The sequence below is a fragment of the Equus caballus genome, chromosome 3 (assembly GCF_041296265.1).
Source record: "Equus caballus isolate H_3958 breed thoroughbred chromosome 3, TB-T2T, whole genome shotgun sequence".
Taxonomy (NCBI): Eukaryota; Metazoa; Chordata; class Mammalia; order Perissodactyla; family Equidae; genus Equus; species Equus caballus.
In genome coordinates, this window is record NC_091686.1 from 116718117 (window position 1) to 116740434 (window position 22318).

The following is a 22318-nucleotide window of genomic DNA, read 5'->3' on the forward strand; positions in this document are numbered from 1 at the left end:
TTTTGATTTCAGTGTCTGTGCATAATTTTATACCTCAGAAAAACATTATTCAGGTAAAAAATTCTTCATGACTTAGAATCCTATATTCATTTGTCCATTAGTTTGTTAATAGTCAGTCACTAATTTATTCAGTGTACCCTCACAATGTACAAGGTGTTGGGAAAAACAGTGTGGTATTGGAGATGGAAAAGCCCATGTCCCTAACTATTGTGAATATGGAGTACATTGGAAGAGTGGCAAACTGTTCTCCAAAAACTGCTATGAGAGGAAAATGAAGCTGGATCAAACCATAACCAAAAAATGGTAATATGCAAAAGCCATTTCAAGGAAAATTTCCACGATGAGATGAGCATTAGAAGTTAGAAAAAGCTGGTGCCTCAAACTTGTTGCTTGACGAACTGTATAGACGCTCAGACTCTCATTCAAAATGGTTCACTGAGTTTCTTGCAACCTTTTGCAGATGGGATTCTCCAGGAAGCTGAGATGGAGGCTTTAATTCAGGAAGCTTAAAGGGGGTTCTCTTGGAGTCACCATCTATGGAAGGCAAAGGAAAGAAGAATAGAGGGAGAGGGGCCAAACTGTGATGCAGTCTCAATGGAAAACTTAGTCAGCCCTGCAAGGGGCTCTGTAGATGGGATGACACTTAGAGCTGGGCTGTGCTGGAGTAGGACAGCCAGGTCTTTATACACTTGTTTCGATTAGTCATTGGATGCTGACCATCCCAGAGAGAGTATGTGACCTTGGGCAAGCAGCTCGCTTCAGATGAGAAAGCCCTCAGGGAGGGCTGACAGCTTAGAGTTGTCTGCTGGAAGCTCCCCCAGCAGCTGGGTATGTTTTTCTGAGTTGTCAACAAGTCAATCCTCTTATCTTGTCAATCCCCTCATCTTCCTGTGCTGTGTCAGACAATGCTCCACTGCTATTCATAGGGTTTTTACAGCCAGTTTTTTCAGAAGTGGGTGGCTAGGTCCTTCTTCCTAGTCTGTCTTGCTCTGGAAGCTCCGCTGAAACCTGTCCTCCATGAGTGACCCTGCTGATATTTGAAATATCAGTGGCATAGCCTTCAGCATCATGGTAACACGCTGCTGTCATAGTAGGACAACCAATAGACAGGTAGTGTGGTTCCTTAACCAGGAAATGAACCTGGGGCTGTGGAGGCAAGAGTGTTGAATATTAACCCCTAAACCATGTGGGCTGGCTAGCAGCTAGGTATGAAGTTCTTTATTTCTGAATGAGGGTCTGGATACTCTACTACAGTGTCCATTATACCATCATTGCCTGCAAGACAATGTAGATGTTAAGTGGAAATATTACCTGTTACAGAGGCTGAGATCAGTTTTCCCCAAGTATTTATTTGGGCTAGACTCTGGGTTAGATGCACAGAGGAAAGATGCCCTTGATCAGAAACAACTGTTATATCAGCAGGATTTACTCATTATGCTTAGCTACTAAAATCAGCGTTTGGTATGGGCAGCTAGCTTTATCCTGATACATATTCCAATTCTTCCTATATATCAATCATATTATAATTCAAAATCTAATTCTACTACTACTACTAGAAATAGTATTAGTAGATAGATTTATTAAGCATTTTCTTTGTGCCATGCACTATTCTGAGAAATTCACATGTAATAACAGAGTTCATCCTTACAGTAAATCTATGTTGTGTATGATATTATCATCTCCATTTTATAAATGAGAAAACTAAGGCAAAGAGAGGGTAAGAAACTCTTTCAAAGTTGCACAACTTTTATGTAGAGGATCTTGGATTTATAACCAGCTGTTTGGCTCCAAAGCCTGTGCTTAAATACATTCTCTGCTGTTAATGACCTCGTCCTTAGTGGAGTCTTCCAGTTGACTGATTGTATTAACTATTCACTCTTGTCTGCATTCATGCCATTTTCCATGTGACCCTGCAGTCTCCTCCCATTCCCACGGATGGGGACTTCTCTACCCTTGACTCTAGATTCAGCTATGTCACTAGCTTTTGCCAAAGAGTCTTTAAAAATATGATGCAAGTAGAGGCTTGAAAAGTCTTTGTCTGATTGGCTTGGGCTTTCTCATTCTTCTTTAGTGGACATGAGAACATGCCTGAGATTGTCTGCTCATGCTGGAAGATGAAACACACAGAACAGAACTGAGTTATACCAGTCATTCAAGCAAAGACCACCCTAGGTCAGCTGACAGGTGGTCACCCCCAGCCAGGATCAGCACAGTCTCCTGGCCTACCTGAAGCTGACCACAAATGTATGAGTGAAGCCAGTGCAGATCAGACAAACCCTGTAGATTTTAAACTAAATAAATGTTTACTGTTGCATGCAAATGAAGATTTGAGGTTGTTTTGCCACAACTGTGTGGCGATGTAAATAATTGATACAAATAGAGTTACAGAAGAAAATTTGACATAAATTTGACATAAATGCAATGATAAGGAGAAGCACAGCCTGCAATGGGAACATAGGGGCAGTGGCTAGGGGAGGTGACAGACAGCTTATTCCAGACTTCATACCCAGTACAAGCTTCCTAGAGGAGCTAACATCGAATCAGTCCTGGAAGAATAATTTTTAAAAAAGAAATAGGATGTATGTCAGGGAAGTATTTCTTACTTATGTCCAGGGACATCTAGCATGATTGGACCATTCTATTTGCAACAGTCATATTTTTAAAAAGTTGCACGCAAAACCGGTGTAATACATCTAATCTCACTCTTATGGCAGTAGAGAGCTCATTAACTACACAAACTCTAGGACGAAGGTTTTTTTTTTAATGGAAAGAAAAAAAGGTGAATAATTTCCAAAAATATACATGTTGACCGCAAGTAGATGCACCTGTATAAAAGATAAATCTGTGTGTCATTCCAAATTTTAAACAAGACAAGTTACTTCTGCTGAATCTTAATTCACACATGTCCATATTTTGAATTTTAGCTTCACACATTTCTGATAAAAAATTTAATAATAACTATAGCATTCAAAATATTATTCCACTTTTGCATGATTTTTTACCTTAAAAAATATCTATATTTTCTCCAGAAAATATTTCCTGGGAAAAATGCCCAAATCCTCACTTCAGGGTTGGAGAGTTTCCCAAAAGCCTGAATTCCTCACCAACTGGCCAGGGGGCAGGCTTTGGAGAGGAAAGCAAATCACATATAATGTCTATATAATCTTTCTTTATATTATCACACAAATTATTTGTAGTGCTGGACTCTTCATCTTATTAGCACTAGAAATGAGCCCTGTTAAATTCTCTTTTGCCATTAATCAAGAAAAGCATGCTTCCTAAAAATCCTTGAATAAATAAGAAGTTACTGCCTCATCATGACTAACTTTGCGGTGTGAATTCATTCAATTAGCAAACATGGCCAAAATAGCTACTATGTGTTGTGGGCACTGCGTAAAGTTCTGCACATGCAGATATGAAAATGATACAGTCTCTGCCTCCAAGAAGTTCATAGTCTGTTGAGAGGAGACAGGTAAATTACATGATAATTAGAATAAGGTGACAAATAATGGTGGTATCTGAAAAGCACTTTGAGGACAGGGAAGAGGGGAAGGGGAAACAATGAATTCTGAAGTAGAAACCAGCAAAATAGTTACAAAGGGGTTTTATTTTATCATTGAGCATTCCTAAGTTCTCTCTGTTTATTCCTCATTTACATCAGTTCGACAAATTTTTCTGCAAAGGGTCAGACTGTAAATATTTTAGGTTTTGTGAGCTAAACTCTGTTGTAATTAGTCAATTCTTCCATTGTAGGGCAAAAGCAACCATAGACATTATGTAAACAAATGAGTGTTGCTGTGTAGCAATAAAACTTTATTTACAAAATCAGGCAGCAGTCTGGATTTGGCCCATGGGGGCTGTAATATGCCTACCCCTATTCTCCATGAATTTTAAGTGATGGCATTCTCAATCTTGAGAGTCATCTCTTCTCACTATGTATTCTCACTATGGGTGTTCCCTTCCACTCCCGTGGTCTCAAATGTCATCCATTTGCCAAATTTATGTCTCAAGACTTGATTGCTCTTCCAAAGTTTAGACCCACTTATCAGGTACCTGTAGAACTTTTTTCCTAGGCTATCTCACAGCTCCAACAGAATTAACAGAGTTTAGCTCATGATATCCCTTAAGCCTCTAGGCCAGATCTCATCATGAGCAGCTGTCTCACTTTCCACAAGTAGTAATTCTATTGACCTATTCACTCAAGGAAGAAAAATAGAAGTTAAAAATAGCACCTCCTTCTCTACTGGACCACACATCCAGTCTCTAAATTCAGTTAATTATTGTCTTCAAGGAACTCTCACTGTCACTGCCTCTCTCTGTCACCACTGCCACACCTTGGTCCTATCACCATCCCTTCTAAAAGGGACCATTCTAATGCCTCTGCAACAAGTCTCTTGGGACGCACTCTTGCGCTCTTCTAGTCCATTTTCCATCCCCTGGCAAGAATGGCCCTTTTAATGAGACCTCCAATAATGTCATCCCTGCTTTAAACCTTGTGAGGAATTCCTTGGGCTCTGTAGAGAGAGGCAACATCCCTACTACCCCGCCCAGAGTCATTACTCTTGTGCTGTAACCTCAGCTCAAATCCAGGCATATTAGTTTCCTTTTGCTGCTGTAACAAATTACAACTGATGTAGTGACTTACAATAACACAAATGGGGGAGCCAGCCCTCGGGCCTACTGATTAAGTTCGATGTTCTCTGCTTTGGAGGTCCAGGTTCAGTTCCTGCGCAGACCTACACTACTCATCAGTGGCTATGCTGTGGCAGCAACTCACATACAAAATAGAGGAAGATTGGCACAGATGTTAGCTCTAGGTGAGAATTCATCCCCATGCCTTTTCCAATGTTCAGAGGCTGCCCACATTCCTTGGCTGTGGCCCTCAGCCAGTGATTGATCACACCATTCTGACCTCTGCTCCAATGCTATATGTTCTTCTCTGACTCTGGTTCTTCTCTCTCCCTCTTAGAAGGCCTTTGTGATTCCACTGAGTCCACCTGGATAATATGAGGAAATCTCCTCATCCCAAGATCCTTAACTTAATCACATCTTAAAAATTCCTTTTGCCATGAGGCAACATGCTCACAGTTGCTGGGGACTAGAGCATGGGCATCTTTGGGGTCAGGGGGCATCATTCTGCAAACCACATCATACCTTCTTATTTGTCACTCTCTTGACACACTGGACATTGCTTTCTCATCCAAAGCTACCTCTTCCTCCTCCAAATCCTCTATACATAATGTTCCTTTTCCTTAGACTTTTCTTTCTTCAACTCTGACTTGGGCCAAATCTTGATCTCCCTTAACATATTATCGTAACTGCTTCTTCTTCAAAGAAAATATATTTGACCTCTACTCCAATCCCTTTTAAGTTAACCCTGATTTGTTCTTTTCTAACTTATATTTTTCTGTTTTAACACGTTTTCACCATTTAACTTAAATGAATCATGACATAATTGTTTCTTTTTGAAGTCTGGGTGCTCCACCAGACTGGGTTTACTGAGGGCACCAGCAATATTTATACTGTTCACTGTTTACTCGCTGACTAAACTATTGCACATGTTAATTACATATGTGTTGAAAGAGTTAATGGATTAGTGAATAACTAAATATATTAATGAAAAATTACCCTTTGATCATAATTTTAAAGAACGAGTGACAGGTGACAGGTGATCAGAGGGATCAAGATATATGTTAGGGGAGGAAAACATTTTATCTTTTGTAAAAATCCAGGTGAGTGACAGATTCAGGGATTATAAATAATTTTAAAAGACTAGAAGGTACACTCCCATACTTGGTGTGGGTGAAAGTGGGACCAAGAGATAAATAGAGATTGGATCATAAACTGCCTACATCATTTAAGATATCATTAGTGGCAAGTAATAGACAGCTAACTTAATATGCCCTTAAGTAATATAGGCTTCTAATTAGCATCTGGAAGTAAGTAGTTCCAGAACTGATTCAATAGTTCAAAGATGTTAAGGCACTGGGTTCGAATATCTGACAGTCTCTTGTCTTTTCCCTCATTATTGCAAGATGGTTGCCATAGAAACAAACATTAGCATACCTGTGAACAGTGTCCCGCGTGTGGAGGGCAACAGGGAGAGCAAAAGGGCCCTCTTGCCAAGCTCTCATTTTTTCTCTAAGGGAGATGAAATATTTCCATAAGGCCCCAGTAGATTTCTCTTTCTATTTATGGTTACTAAATTTAGAACATAAAAATACAAGATTCTCAGTTAAACATGAATTTCAGAGAAACAATGAATAATGTTTAGTATAATATTTGGGACATACTTACACTAAAAAATATAGTTTGTTATTTATCTGAAGTTAATTGGGCACTATGTATTTTATCTGACAACCCTACTCCTATTTGATTAGCAGGAGTTGAGTTTCACGCTCACCCTTAGATTAATCACAGGTAACTACTAATGCAGTTACAATTACTATACGTTGGCTGATCAAGCTCAGTTCCCTGGGCCTGGGCACATTGCCAAAATAAGTGTGCTGTTTGTGAGAATAGGAGGGGCTGGTTGTTATATGAGCAACCAACTGTGTCAGCCATGGCATCAGAGTAATTTTTAAGGCAGTTTCATTTTATTCTGTAGATAGTGTGGAAGCATTGAAGGATTTAAGCAAAGGAATGATATAATTAATTTGGAAATTTTTATAAAAATCTCTGCTCTGGTTACATGCAGAACGCCAAATTAGAGGAAGGAATATCAGCTGTGAGGCTATTACATTACCTGTGTCAAAAGTGATGAAGGAGTATGAACCTAAACAGTAGCAGAAGGCATTTAGAAACATGGAAGGGAATTATAAATGCACATTTATTTATCATAGTTGTCAAGATTTCAGATTTTGGGACTGAAATGTTTGGTGTTATATCCTAGCTTTGTTATAAAATGTCTGTGTTCCTTAAGCAAATTTCTTTATCTTACTGGCCTTAGTTTTCTTTAAACATGTAGATGCTAAAATTACGTGGTTTGTTATTGACTTTGACTGAGGTCATTCAAGTAAAGTGCTTAGCAAAGAAAAGGAACATAATATGTGTTTAGTGAATGTTAGATGTTTTTATTATTTTGGATGTTACTGTTAGTTTTCTCATTATTATGAATTATGTGATTAGGTATGGCGTGGAAGGAAAAAGTTCAAAGATGCCCCCAAAATCTGCTGCACCAATCAACTTGCCCATCTCAGATAATGACAATTCCTTACTTTCAGGTGCTCAGACCAAAATTCTTAGTATCATCACTGAACCCCATTTTCATGACGTATTCAATTCTCCAGGAATTCTTTTTGGTACCAAATTCTAAACACACGCAGAATTCCACCACTGCTCAGTTCCTCCACTGCTGACTGTCTGGGCTGAGCCTGCATCTTCTCTTAGCAGATTACTGCAAACGTTGTTCTAATTGGCCCCCCTGCTTTCACTCTTGCCGCCTGCAGCCCATTCTCAACACAGTAGCCAGAGTGACTAAGCGTTAAATCAGATTGTGCCTTTTCTTTGTTCAAAACCTTGCAATAGCTTTTAGAGCTTTGGTCCTGGTTGACCCTTCTGCTTGGAACACTCATCCAATAGACATCTAAATGCCTGGTTCTCTTACCTCCATCAAGCGTTTGCTCAAATCACAGCCACTCAGTGAGGCTGACCTCAACTACCCTATGTACAATTTCAAAGTAACACCCACGCATCCCCACCCGCGTGGCATTCAAGATTGCCCTCATCTATTTTATTCTTTTGTTTTTCCTATAGCCCTTATTACATCTTAACTTACAAAAAAATTTACTTATTTGCTGTAATTATTGTTTACTGTATGATTCTTCTTCCCTCACTAGAGGGTTAGCCATGCAAGGGCAAGTGTCTTTATATATTTTATTCATTGATATATCAAAGCACCTAAAACAATGCCTGACAAATACTAGGTGTTCAATAAATATTTGTTAAAAAATATATCCCAAGATTTTGCTTTATCTGGCTACACAGATGACATTTATTCTCATTATTTATGTATTAAAAATGAATAGTTATTAAAACTTATTTTGTACCAAGCACAATTCTTATTGATTTATGTGTACTATCTCATTGAATCCTTACAAGAACCTCATGGTCTACATACTTCTGTATCAGTACATTATAGTAGCCAAAGGCAGTGGTTAGCAGAAAAAAATTCAGAATCTCAAGGAATGAATTATGGCTTTCATTCTTGACTCTGCTACTTGCTAGGTGTGATGCCTTGGACAAGCGACGTAAACACCCTTTGCCTCAGTACTGAGGTGTTCTCACTTGTGATATGGGGCATAATTACAATACTGCCTCATAAGACTGTTGTAATTATAAAAGAGTTAACACAGGTAAAGTATTAGGATGACATCTGAAACAGAGCATACACTAAACAAATATTAGCTATTATCATTATAATAAATATTTTATCAATTTTATACATTGCAACCTGAGGCTCAGAGAAGCCAATTAATTTGACCAAGGTCAAATAGATAGTAAGTGACATTCAGGCCTCTGACTCCCAAACTGTGTTTTTAACCACCGTGCAACAAGGAACACAAAAGCAGGAGCCCTTTGGGGGAAAATATAATGAGTTGAAATGTGGATTTCTGTATCTTCACCCCAGGATATTTTCCACCTAAATTTAGACTTCCTAGAGAATATCAAATCTCTGGCTATATATTTAATTTTCTCTCAAGCTGGCATAGAGCAGACTTGATCTTTGGAAGACAGCAGGGTTCATGTGATTATTTTTCCGGCCTTTGCCAAAAGTCAGTCATTTAAAAGTCTTTGTGGCATGCAACCAAGTGCTTTATACATCAGCTGCTCCGTGAAAAAGTTGAAAATGTGATAGATTTGCTGACAAGCGTATTTTATGTTTGATGTGCATAAATTTTTTGCAATGATAAAAATAGAAGCAGTTAAGAGTTACTGAGTGGCTTGTTTTTCCTTCTGTCTCTTGAATATGTTGATCTTGAGATAGAGCAGGTGTCTTGCTCATTTTCACCTGTATTTTCCAGTTTTAACTTCCTGAGCATGCAGTACTTCATTTATAAGAGAGTATTCACACCTATTATGTGCAAAGTTGTGTGCTAGTTGCCTTGGGGGCAAATAGAAGAGTAACAAAGAGTGCATTACAAATCTGGTGGAAGATATAGAAAACCAAGCATTTGTCAAAATAATGTTAAAACCCTAGGACAAACCATAGTCATTCTTCTTCTGAAGCATTGCAATGGCCTGCTCGTGTTCTCTGATTCTCTAAACCGTTCCGCACCCAGTAACCAGAGTGACTTTATTGCATTGTAAATCTAACCATGTTTCTCTCCTACATGAAGCCCTTTAATGGATTCCCACTGGAGTAAAATCCAAAGTCATCGCCAAGACCAGGAATGCTATGTATGCAATTTTTTCCTTTCCTCATTAATTTGAGAACTTTCACCCTTTTACTTAAAGGAAAATTTTTACTGCTTCTTTTTGGAATGTCCAAATTACCAGCATCACTACTCTTGAGCTTTGGGGCCATTGTTAAGTGAAATAAGGGTGACTTGAACACAAGCACTGCAATATCGTGACAAATGATCTGATAACCAAGAAGGCTACTAAGTGACTCATGGGCGGGTATCTTGTATATTGTGGATATGCTGGACAAAGGGATGATTCATTTCCTGGGCAGGATAGAGAAGGCAGACTCCAGATTTCATCATGCTACTCAGAATGACATGCCATTTAAAACTTACGAATTGTTTATTTCTGGAATTTTCCATTTAATATTTTCGGACTGTGGTTGACTATTGTATTCATGAAAAACCAGTGAGTAGGTACTCATTTTACAAGTGAGGGGACTTGTCTTAGTCTGTTCTGGCTGCTGTAACAAAATACCAGAAACTAAGTAGCTTATAAACATCAAACACTTATTTTTTACAGTTCTGAAGGTTGTAAGTCTGAGACAAGGGTGCCAACATGGGCAGGTGATGTCCATGTCACAGATTTCTCCCTCTATCTTCACATGGTGGGCTCACAAGGGGGCTCTGTGGGATTTCTTTTATAAAGGTACTAATCTCCCATTCATGAGGGCTCCACTTCATAATAATCATCTCCCAAAGGTACAACCTCCTAACACCAACAAAAAGGGCATTAGAATTTCAACATATAAATTTTGGAGGGACACAAACATCAGACCATAGCAGCACTGATGCTCAAAGATGTTAGCAATGTATATAAGATCACACAGTTAGTGAGCAGCAGAACAGGAATTTGAACCTAGACAGACTGTAGAATCTATGCATTCAATGGCAACACCATATTGGATTTGGACAAGTGAGGAACAAAAGGAAAGCCCATCCAGCTGGAGGAAAAAGTGTGATCAAAGTCAGTGAAGAAGGGACATGAGACTAATATATTGGGAGTCATGTTAAGCTAGAACCCAGTGGATGAGCAAAAGAGATAAACATGAAGTAGAAAAGTTGGTTGAAATCAGGCCATGGAGGGGCATGAATGGCAGGTGGCAGATGCTGTAGTGATTTTATTAAAAATTAAAGGCCTCTAGAGAAGCGATTGGCATGACTCCATCTGGGTTTTATGATTATGAGGAAAACAATTAGGAATTATAAGTTCAAACAAGAAATAATTGATGTTCATTGTACTATTAATGAAATATTTTCTCAAAATGTTTTGACTCAAAAATATCTCATATCTATGTGTCATCACGGTCAGCATTATCGACTCTATTTTACAGGTAAGAATAATTAAATTAATTTTAAAATAATAATGGTAGAAAGGGTAAGTGATTTAAAATGTCCAAGATCAAATGGCAAATATGACCTGAAACTAGACATTTCAAAAAGTCTTCTGGCGAATCCAGGATATCACCCTAGAGAGAAGCACAGTTGTCACAATTGTTACCTCTTATGAAGTGGCTTCTGTGTGAAGACTCTTTACATGTGTTGTCTCTATTGACAAAGAAGGAACATCGCCAAGAGGTGAAGAGCAAGGATATCAGAGCCAAAGTCCTGGTTTTGAATAACAACTCTGGGCTTGCTAGCTATTTGTCTCTAAAGAATTTATTTAACTTTGCTTTTTCTCCGTTGCAAAATGTTGTTCTATAAATCAAATGAACTAAAGTGTATAAAGTGCTTAGACCAATGCCTGGTATTAAATAAACTCTCTTAAATAATTTGTCATGTATAATCCTCACAATAATTCCACAGATGCTGCCATTTCCTTTTAATACATGACAGGCTTGAAGCCCACACTAAGGACACAATATCCCAGGAGTATGAATGCCAGGGAATAGGAAAGCCCTGGTAAAGAATAACAGATACATGATCATTCTTTCTCGAGAATTTGTGCATTATCACAGATATGGAAAATTTGTAATAATTATTTAGTCCTCATACACAAAAACATGAGAAAGCCACATTTTCTCCTCACTGAGAAGAATGTAGGATGATGGATGATGAAGAGGTTGCCAATATGCTAGCAACAATGAGTTCACTGAGAATTCAGTGGTCCAGCTCTGGTTAAAGCCCTGCTCCTGGAGAAAGACTCCCCATTGTCCAATCTTATTATGTGCCTCCTCTGATCTGCTGCATCTCCTATTGCCCCTTTGATCTGATTTGGGCAGAGTTCAGAAGTACCTCTGGAAACCGGCACAAAATCCCAATATTTCTTTAATGGCTCTGTGAGCCTGGAAAAGCTATTTACCCTCTCTGCATCTGCATTTCTTCATAGGTAAGATGATTCTTAACTTTGAAGAATCTTTGAACTGTTATTCACCATATAAAAATGTGGTGTACAGTAAGTATTTAACAATGGTTACAAGAAACTAGCAGATACTATGTGTTGGTACACACTAGTGCTCCAAATGTTTTGCATGAAAGAGGTATTGCTAATTTTGGGTGAATGAATGGATTATTTTGAAACACTATTAATAGAGGTATGCTATTTTCTTTCGTTCCCTTCCCAATTTTTATTGATTTTCTACTCTTTTAAAAATTCTGCCTCTAGTATTTCCTCCAGGTTACTTCATCCTTTGGTCCTAAAGGGCACTGTCAAATTTCAGTAAGATATAGTTGAGTGCCACACATAGTGTACAACACATAATGATCATTAGCCTGGAGTTCTGAGTTTCGTCAGATAGCTGACATAAACTTGCTGAACCTGAATATCCTAATCTGAAAATTGATGATGGTGTCCTGCTTGCAGTGATGTAGTGAAGTGTGCAAATCACTGGTTAGAAAGCTGCCTGGCACATAACACAAGTCGTTGGCTCCCTTTCCCTTCTCAGAGCTCTCCTGTCTCTGGATAATCAGGAGACATTAGCTCCCTTTAGCCCTCTCAGTAGATATTTCTAGATGTTTTGGGGACTTAACGCATAACCTGGGGAGGCATCAACAAATCCAACACTGAATGGATGAGGTGAGCAGGGCTGGGTTGAGCTTTCCCAAAACTTTCAGGAGTCCTTGGGGATGGGCACCAGCCTAGCATTTATTCATTCATTTGTATTATTTATGCATTCAATGCCTTCCTTTCTCATTCCAAGTAAAAGTGGTTGCAAGGCCCTAAGCAATCTGCATCCACCTCCTCCCCACAAACCAGTTCCCTGAACTCATCAGATATCTCCCTCGTTTATTCTGTTCCAGCCATCTGGCCTCCTTGTCTTCCAGGCATTCTTTCACTTCTGCCTAAAATTCCCCCACATCCAGGTATTCCCACATCCTGCCTGCATCCAGACTGTCCTTTGCCCATTGTCTTTCTTATTTTTCTCCATGGCACTTTTTACCCTCTGACCTACTGCTTATTTTATGTAATTATTTGTCATTTTCTCTCACCATCTCTAACCGGCAAGGCCCACGAGGGCAGGACCTGGTCAGCTTTGTGTGCTGTGACTGGCATGTAGTAGTTGCTCAATACACAGTCTCCAGTGAATGAATGGACAGGCCTGTCTAAAACTGTTCATTCTATGACCACTTCGTGCAGGAGGGAATGCTATAGTGAGCACAAATAGGGACAGTCCATGGCGAGCTCCATGAAATTGAAGAAACTGACATTAAATAAAGCAACTACTAAAATAAGCATTTATAACAACTTTTGTTGATCCTGGGCCTCTGCCCCCACAAATCCAGTCCTGTCCCTCTCCAGGTCTGCTGTAGGTTAGGGGGCACCTGGTCCTGCCGGCTTGTGCCTGGGTTTGGTGGGTGGGAGGCAGTGGCATGAGTTTAGAGGGCCAGAAGGAACAGGGTGTTACCTTCTGTCTCTGCCTTGGGCAGTGGCTGCATCTCCTCTGTAAAGTGAAACCACTTCTTGTCTCTCCAGTCCAGGAGATTCCTGGTAGCTCCTTGCTGGTGATAAGACCTGGGTTGCCTCACTTGCTACTGTTTTGTTTCTCAGTTCCACCATCATCTGTGCAACTAATTGTCTTCATTGTATTTTCTCCTTTGAATATTGAGGGCATTTGTGCTGTCTGTTTGGATTCTTCCCTTTTGCTTAGATTCTGATTAGTGCACCATCATCCTGACTGCTCCTACTGGAAGGCACAAAGGCTGTGGAAGCATAAAACAGGGCCCCTTCTGGGACAATGGAGCTCTGCTGGGAGATTCTTTCCTGGAGCGGTGACATGTTATCCTTTGAGCAGGGGAACATCAACAGTGTCAACAGGGAAAGCAAGGTGGTGTGCTTTTCAGACAAAGGCAATGGCACGTGTGAAGGCCTTGTGCCAAGAGGGAGTTGGGGCTTTCAAATAACAGAACGGATGGTCCCAGATGTGGAGCATATAGAAGGAGCAGATGAGGTGGGAAGCATTGGTCAGCTATTCTGGGTCCTGTGGCCGTGTTTAGATGTTCATCTTACATCCTACATGGGGTTCCATGGAAGAGTTTTGAATAGGGAAGGTCAAGGTACTGGCCCCATCTGATCTGTGCTTTGTAAAGGTGACTAATTGCAATGGAGACTGCAAGCCTGGCAGCTAGGAGACCAAGCGGGAGGCTGCTGCAGGGCAGATAGGAGACCAAGGAGGTTTGGACAGGAAAGTGACTAGGGTACAGAGAGGAGGTGAAGAGCCAGAGAACAGCCAAGCCCTGGGCCCCTCTTTTGACTCTCCCTTCCTCTCCCCAGACTGCTGACGTGCTACCTTTGTCCCTGTGGAGGGGATGCGGGCAGTTCCATCAGCTTTATCATTATGTCAGTGCCTGAAAGACTCACCTCAGAGAGAGGAGGCTCTGAAGACAATGAGGAAGATAGCCAGGTGAATAAACACTTGTCTCCATCTTATCTTCCCCAGAGACCAGCTGGAGCATAAGTTCAAAATAACACAAAGCTGTTAGGGAAAAATTGCCCAAACCACGTATTCTCTTCAAGCAGTGGCAAACTGCTCCAGAACATGCCACATTTGATTGTTCTAATTCTGGGCCTGCTCCACCCTTCTCGGGGGAACTCACTTGGATTTTCAGCCTTGCTCACATCTGTGTCTCTTGGGGTATTTTCAGAGTCTCTAAGACTATCCCAGTGCCTTTAATAAGGACTTTGGGAACTACTTCTGTTGCTTCTTACAATTCTCCTTGTGGCACAAGAAGAGATCTACACCAAAGCAGAAAAGTAGAACCGAATGATACTAATTAATAAATAAGGCCATTTCATGATTGCTGAAGGAGTGCTGGCCTTGAAGGTAGAAGGTGGTTTATTGAAGTCAGGCCCTTACTCCATGACCCTGAAAGCTCAATGAAGAAGCAGAGAAGCTTTGACTTGTGGTGTAATAGTTATTTGTGTGTATTGAACGCTAATAATGAGATAGGCACCAGACAGAGAGCTTTAAACACATTGTCTCGTTCAATCTTCTCAATGGCCCTGATGAGGAAGATTGTTTATTTTCTCCACTTTTGCAAGTAAGGAAATAAACTCAGAGAGATTAAGGGACTGGCATGAAATCGCACAACTGACAAGTCATAGGGAAGGATTTGAACTGAAGCCATCCTATTTGATCTCTTTGCTTTTATTATAACCCATGCAACCTGAGTTAGCATCAAGAACATGGGGTTTGGAGCCGGTATTGGGAATCTCAATCTAATGACTACTTCTCTGCTTTGCCAGCTCTCTGATGTCAGGCATACAGCAGAGCCTCTTTGAGCCTTAATCTTCCTTGTCTGTGAAATAATAACACCACTAGCCTCTGGCTTGAAGTGTAGAATCTACAAGGTGCAGGACACCGGGGAGAATTTTATGAAACTACGTATACAATATGCCTGCTCTACCAGCACCATGTGGTCCTTTCCTCCACATTTGACACTTTGCTCATAGACTGACCTCAGCCTTGCCTCATAACAAGATGTGCAACTCTAAATAAGTCATTTAAAATGTCTGAGTCTCATACGTACAGAGCGGGACTAAATCTAACTTATGTAGAAGTGTCGTTAGGAAGATTAAATGGAAAAAATATAGTACAGAGCAACCCACACATCCTAGGTGTTTAAGTTTCTCCCCTTAGGTAGGCCTCACAGTCTTTCTATTTAAAATATTTAAGTAGTAACTGCTCTGTTTATCTCACTGTATCAAATGAGATTATCCCCTTGATATAATTAGCATACTGGGAAAAAAAAACTGTGTTGAAGTTAAGGATTACTATCATTACTAAATTATTTAAATTCTATGGATAATAATAAAGAATGAGTAATTAATGCCTTGTACTAAATTACCTAGTGCTTTTCAACTTTATTTATTCATTTATTCAGGGCTCTTAATTTTCTGATCCATTAATTATCTTTACACATAAGAGAACAGTGTGTGCTTGTCTAGTTTGTTTCTAAGAATTGTTGATCTTAGCAGAGAGAGGACATTTTTAAAAATGAGATAGAACTAGTGGATGTGAACACAGACTCCAAAATTCTAATATTCTTGCAGTATCTTTTCTTCATCATTTCACAATTATTATCCTATGTGCTGATGATCAATCCCCCCATTTCCGGGTGATTGCCCTATTAATGACAGAGTGATGAGAATGGAATTAAATATTTGCACTAGGGGCTAAGCTTAATTGAGTTTCTTCTCTGCTTATTGCAAGCTTTGGGTTTTGAAATTAAAGCCAACAAAAATGATGCCGTTTAGAAATGTGGCTAAAATTAGAAGACTTTTAAATACGATAAAAATTCCACAGACTTAGATTTTAAATTTCATGTTCAGACACGGGTATAATTTTAGCAACAAAGAATGATACATTTATAATTTTTAGAAAATTTATCCAGATCACATCTAGCACTCACATTGTCCTGGAAACTACGCCAAACACTGAGGGGGGAAATAAAAGACAATGCAACCCTAAAATAGTTTAATAGTTGACATTACTCACTTCATTTACAATGCATATTGAGGATGAGACTATCATTATCCTTATTGGCAAGGACAAAACTGAAACTCGCGTGTTCACTCAAGTATGAACACTTATTCAGGACCTGCTGGGATACTGGATATTGGGATCTACTCTTTGGCAGGGACTATACTTGGGACTTGAGGTATGTCTGTGAAGAGAACATGCACGACCTCTATTCTCAATCTAGTATTATTCTAGTGGTGCAAACAGATCACAAAATATTAAATACATAAGTAGGCGGATGACTGTGAATTGTGTTAAACGACGAAGGCTGAAAATAAGCCAGATATAGGAAGATTCTGCGGAAGAGCATTTCAGAGGGAGAAGTAGGAGCAAGGACCTAAAAAGCGGAGAGGAGAAACAAAGGAGACAAAAATGACTGAAGCAAGTGGACAAGGGGAGTGAGGTGGAGACAAGTTCAGACAGCTGGTGGGCAGGACCAGATCCTGTAAAACTTCGTGGGTGGTGACAAAGAACTTAGATTTCATTCCAAGAACAATGGGGAGGCATTGGAAGGTTTAGAGCAGCGTCGTTATTTAATATTTTATTTATTTATTTGTTTATTTATTTTTGAGGAAGATTGGCCTTGAGCTAACATCTACTGCCAATCCTCCTCTTTTTGTTTGAGCAAGATTGTCACTGAGCTAACATCTGCGCCAATCTTCCTCTATTGTATGTGGGATGTCACCACAGTGTGGCTTGATGAGCAGTGCTAGGTCCACACTTGGGATCTGAACCTGCGAGCCCTGGGCCATGGAAGTGGAATGCGTGAAGTTAGCCACTACGCCACCGGGCTGGCCCCAATATTTCTAAAATTTACTTTGGCTATTATTCTTTGGAAAATGGACAAGAGAGGGCAGGAGTAGAGGCAAGGACACCACTTCAGATGCTATTAAGGTGGTCCAGGGAAAGACACCTGCCAGGGATAGTGGAATCAGAGATGGAGAGGAGACTCGATAGTTTCCAGAAATGGGATTGGTGTTATATTGGATATAAGTGGATGAGGAAAAGGCATATATTGTGGATTTTCTACTTAAATAATTGAATTTATTAGAGTTTCACTTACTAATAATAAATACCATAGACATAGAGGTTTTTTGCTTATTTCGCTTTTTTTTCCATGTGTGTACAGCTCAGGAGATATTAACTGTCCCACTTGGGCATACTCTTTGAAATAGAAAGCTGAAAACGTCCGGTAGACAGTTGGGTATATGCTTAAAACACAAGATGTTGGTCTTGCAGATACAAATTTGAGTTTTCAGCCTCTTAAAGCTGTTTAAAGTTATGGGCCAGGGAGAGATCACCTGAGTGGAGAGTTTATGTAGAAAGAAGGAAATATAAACCTGAGCTGTGGGCTTAGAGGCTTAGAGAAGATAAATAATTTGCTTAACATTTCATGGCTAGCTAGTGGCAAACTTAAGCCCTGTCTGACTCCAAGGTCCATGCTTTTATGTTTTATTGGCTATTAGATGATATTTTAAGTGAGGTTTTAAAAAGAAATAGGCTTTTGATATCCAAGAATACTGAGAAGGGCACTACAGGCTAAGGACGCTGTATTTATGACACAAAAAAGGACAGTGAGTGCACAGAGACTGGTGATTGTGTTGTTCAGCATGGTTTGTGTAAGGTGTGGGGAGGAACACCTTAAGAAATGAATTCATCTAATACGTAAAGAAAAGGAAAAAAATAGAAATAGTAAAATGGTCTCCACTATTGATCTTCTCCACTGACTGGGGATTCATTAATGTGGATGATATTCTAACATGCCAATTCTGAAATATACATGATCATGCGTTTGGATGTTTTATTCCCATTATATACGAAGGACTGTATAAGAAAATGATTTAAATATTGTTGCCTGTGACTCTCAAAGACGGAATCAGGCAGAGACATTTTTCAGAGAGTCAGGTTTACACTAAATTAATAAAATAGTTCCAAAAATATCTGACCTCTCTAAATAAAATTGTTTCAAGAAGTTCTCAATCACCAGAACTGTTCAAACACACATTAGATTCAGCATTCAGTAAGATTGTTTCTTATTTGCTACCCACTTTTTTCTCCTTTCAATTTTCCAGTAGGTGACCAGTATCTTAGTCTGCTCAGGCTGCTATAGCAAGAATACCGTAGCCTGAGTGGCTTAAACAACTTATTTGCCAGAGTTCTGGAGGCTGGGAAGTCCAAGATCAAGCCACCTGTAGATTTGGAGTCTGGTTGAGAGCCCACTTCCTGGCTCATAGACGGCAGTCTTCTCTCCGTGTCCTCACATGGCAGAAGAGGCAAGAGAGTGCTCTGGGGTCTAATTCCATTCAGGAGAGCTCTACTTAAGACCTAATTACCTCCCAAGGGCCCCACCTCCTAATACCATCACGTTGGGGGTGGGATTTCAACATATGAGCTTGAGGAGGAATACTTTCAGTCCATGACAACCAGCTTTACTCCAAAATGTTCAAGCTGTTTTATCTTGTACAACTTTTACTGGGAAGCATTTGCTTTTCCCCATGCCTTATCTAGTTCTACATTTATACCAATGTCTGATGTATGTGAATTGAATAAAAAAATAAAGATAAAAGTATCTTTACCTCGGTGTTGTGTGTTCATGAGTTTGTAGATAAAGACTTGCTGAAACAGAAGGAAATCAGAATAAAGCATATAGCTTGACAACTGTCAGGAAAGAATCTAGGCAGAAGGGTAAAGAAAGAGTAGAAATAAGAAAAAGAAAAATGGTGTAGATTTGAGTTTACTACGATTATAATAAATTGAATATGCAATCAGTACATTACTGTCGTCTATTCTTTCCCTTTTTTTTTTTTATGAAGATTAGCCCTGAGCTAACATCTGCTGCCAATCCTCCTCTTTTTTACTGGGGAAGACTGGCCCTGAGCAAACATCCATGGCCGTCTCCCTCTACTTTATATGTGGGACACCTGCCACAGCATGGCCTGACAAGTGGTGTATAGGTTCACACCCAGGATCCAAACAGGGGAAACCCAGGCCGCCAAAGCAGAACATATGAACTTACCTGCTGTGCCACCAGGCCAGTCCTGTACTGTCATCTAATCTTAATGACAAGTTAGGAATGTGGTAGATGTAGATGTAAGATTAACTATAATAATTGCTATGAATTTTTTAACTCATGCCTACTTTGTTATGCAGCTAAATAAAAACAGCTGTATTTATAAACTAGACTAACGACTAAACTTTACTGGAGAGCATGTAGCTGTTAAGAGTTTCTTAAGTGTGAGATTAATACTTGGGAAAGAATATGAATTTTGAGGAAAAAAATTAATTTGTTGAGTACCCATATGCACATATTCCTAGGTATCTGACCCTCGATAAGTAGAGTCATGTTCTTGAGTCCCAGTTCATGATTTGTAAACTCAGGATGATAATTCTGCCTTGCTTGATCATTTAAAGATCAAATGAGATAATAAATGTAAACAATTTTGGTGCCTAGCAATCATTCAGTGAAAGTTACTGCCTTCTCTTTAGAATGGGCTGGGATGCAAGAAGGCACCAACACTGAGGTGTTGGAGACATTTCAGATGAAGAGGTTTAGAGAACTCTAAGTTCTGCTGTGAGATTTGCGCGTGAGTTTGTGACTTGGAATTGAAGTTAGGTAAACAAAGAATAAAACAACCAAATTCGGGCTTTATTAGGAAAGCAGTGAACTTCAATCCTGTGAGTTAGAGCAAATATTTGACATTGAAGGCAACACAGAGGACTGGTGAAATAGGACGAGATTGGCTGTGAGTCAACGTGTGAATGAATGTGTTTGCGTGTGTGAAAGAGTGAGATTATGAGTGTGCGTGTGTATGTGGAGTGAGGTTGTGAGTGGATGTGTCAGTGTGTGTGTTTGTTGATGTTCATTTATGTCAGTGTGTCTGTGTGTGTGTTTGGGGAAAAGGAGGAGAGATAATGGCCTCTGAGAGCAGAAACCACATGATGAGTGAGCACGTGCAATTCAACAGTAGTTACATAAATGATTAGCTCTAGAGGAGGAAAGCAATAAAAGCACAGTTGTAGTATGACAGGATAGCATGTGTTCCCATCCCCTTCCACCTTTTGGAGTTGAGAAGAAGTTCTTGGACAACCTCAGATGAAGCTGGAATGAAATACCTGCATCCAGTGCTGCTGCATGCAATAGGCACAAATTCTGCAAACTATATGGGCATCTGGAAGGGAATGAATGCGGGACGAGGTCCCGCCTCCAGCATACTTGCGAAGCCATGAGCCTACCATGGAGCTGCCTCCTCAGGGGAAAAGGATGTTTGTTTTGTTTTACTTTTTCTCTCATCTGCACAGTGATGCTTTATGGCACCTGGTGGCCCTGCCTACTTCAGTAACTCCAGACCACAGCAGGGAAATGGGCAATCAGGAAATCTGGTCAGAATAGCCAGTACTGCACCTCTTTCTACGTGATGAAACACAAGTATTGGCTTACAATACAAAGAAATACAATAGGCAAAGAGAGACAATGTTCCACGCTGGTGGCCTTTTAGAGACAAGGTAGCCTCTCAACAGGTTTGTGTTGTCTTTGAGAAGAAATAATTCCGTTATAATCGTGAAAAAGTGAGTAATGAGGTTCTATAGACTGAATTGTGTTCCCCCCAATTCATATGAAGCTCCAACCCCTGATGTGTCTCTACGAGGAGTTGGGCTTGTGAGGAGGTGATAAAGGTTAAATGAAGTCATAATGGAGGGACTCTAATCCCATAGAGCGCTGCCTTATAAGGAGAGGAAGAGACCCCAGAGCTCTCTCTCAACCATGAGAGGACACAGGGAGAAGGCAGCTGTCTACAAGGCAGGAAGACAGCTCTGACTAGAAACCAAATTGGCTGGCACCTTGATCTTGGACTTCAGGACTTGCAGAACTGTGAGAAAATAAATTTCTGTTGTTCAAACCAGTCTGCAGTATTTTGTTACGACAGTTCAAGCTCGCATATGTGGCTTCCCATAAGAGCACATGTATGATCACTTCCTGATTACTTTGTTATAATATAGTCAAGATTCCATGTACAGCTCTGATCCAAGTCCTGTGTTCTCTGCTGATAGAGCCAGGCTTAATGTGTTTGGCAAATTCACCATAAATACCAGAGAATGAGTCAGCTTCATTTTCCCTCTCAAAATGCATCTGTGTTAGTCAGCACCAGATGCTACAACAAAATGCCTTCTACTGGGTGCCTTCAACAGCAGACATTTATTTCTCACAGTTCTGGAGGCTGGAAGTCTGAGATCAGGGTGCCAGCGTGGTTCAGTGAGGGCCCTCTTCCTGTGGGTCACCTTGCCTTTCCTTGGTGCAAGTGCATAGAGAGAGAGAAAAAGATCTCTCTTCCTCTTCATATAGGGGCACAAATCCCATTATGAGGATCCCACCTTCATGACCTAATCTAAGCTAATTACCCCCTAAAGGCCCCATCTACAAATACCACCACATTATGGCTTAGGGCTTCAATGTATAAATTTTGTGGGGACACAAACATTCAGCCCACTACATCTGATGTGAGTTAGATGGTCATTGTACACTCTAGGCAACATGGGACCAGTATTACAGGACCAAACTTTTGGATAATACTGAGAGACACCAAGATCCTACTGGAACTAACATTCTATGACCCTGATGCCTGGCTTTCAATAGCAGCATTTGAACTTTGCCAACTTATATCACCTTCTTGGTCTGCATTTTTAAATATTTTTTGCAAATAGTCCACTCTTACAGAAGTATATGAGAATGTAAGGTATGTCATTAATATTCAGCATGTATATATATGAATTAAATGGTATTTTGTATTCAAATCATTGAGTTTTGAACTAAAAAAGAACTTAGATGGATTCTAATACAGTAGTCTTATTTTACAGATTAAAAAGTTAAGGTTAAAGGAAATTTTGTTTATTTTTGCTTTTCTGGATACCTAAAGTGTGCGAGCTGGGACATTGGGATTAGAACCAGATCTCCTATCA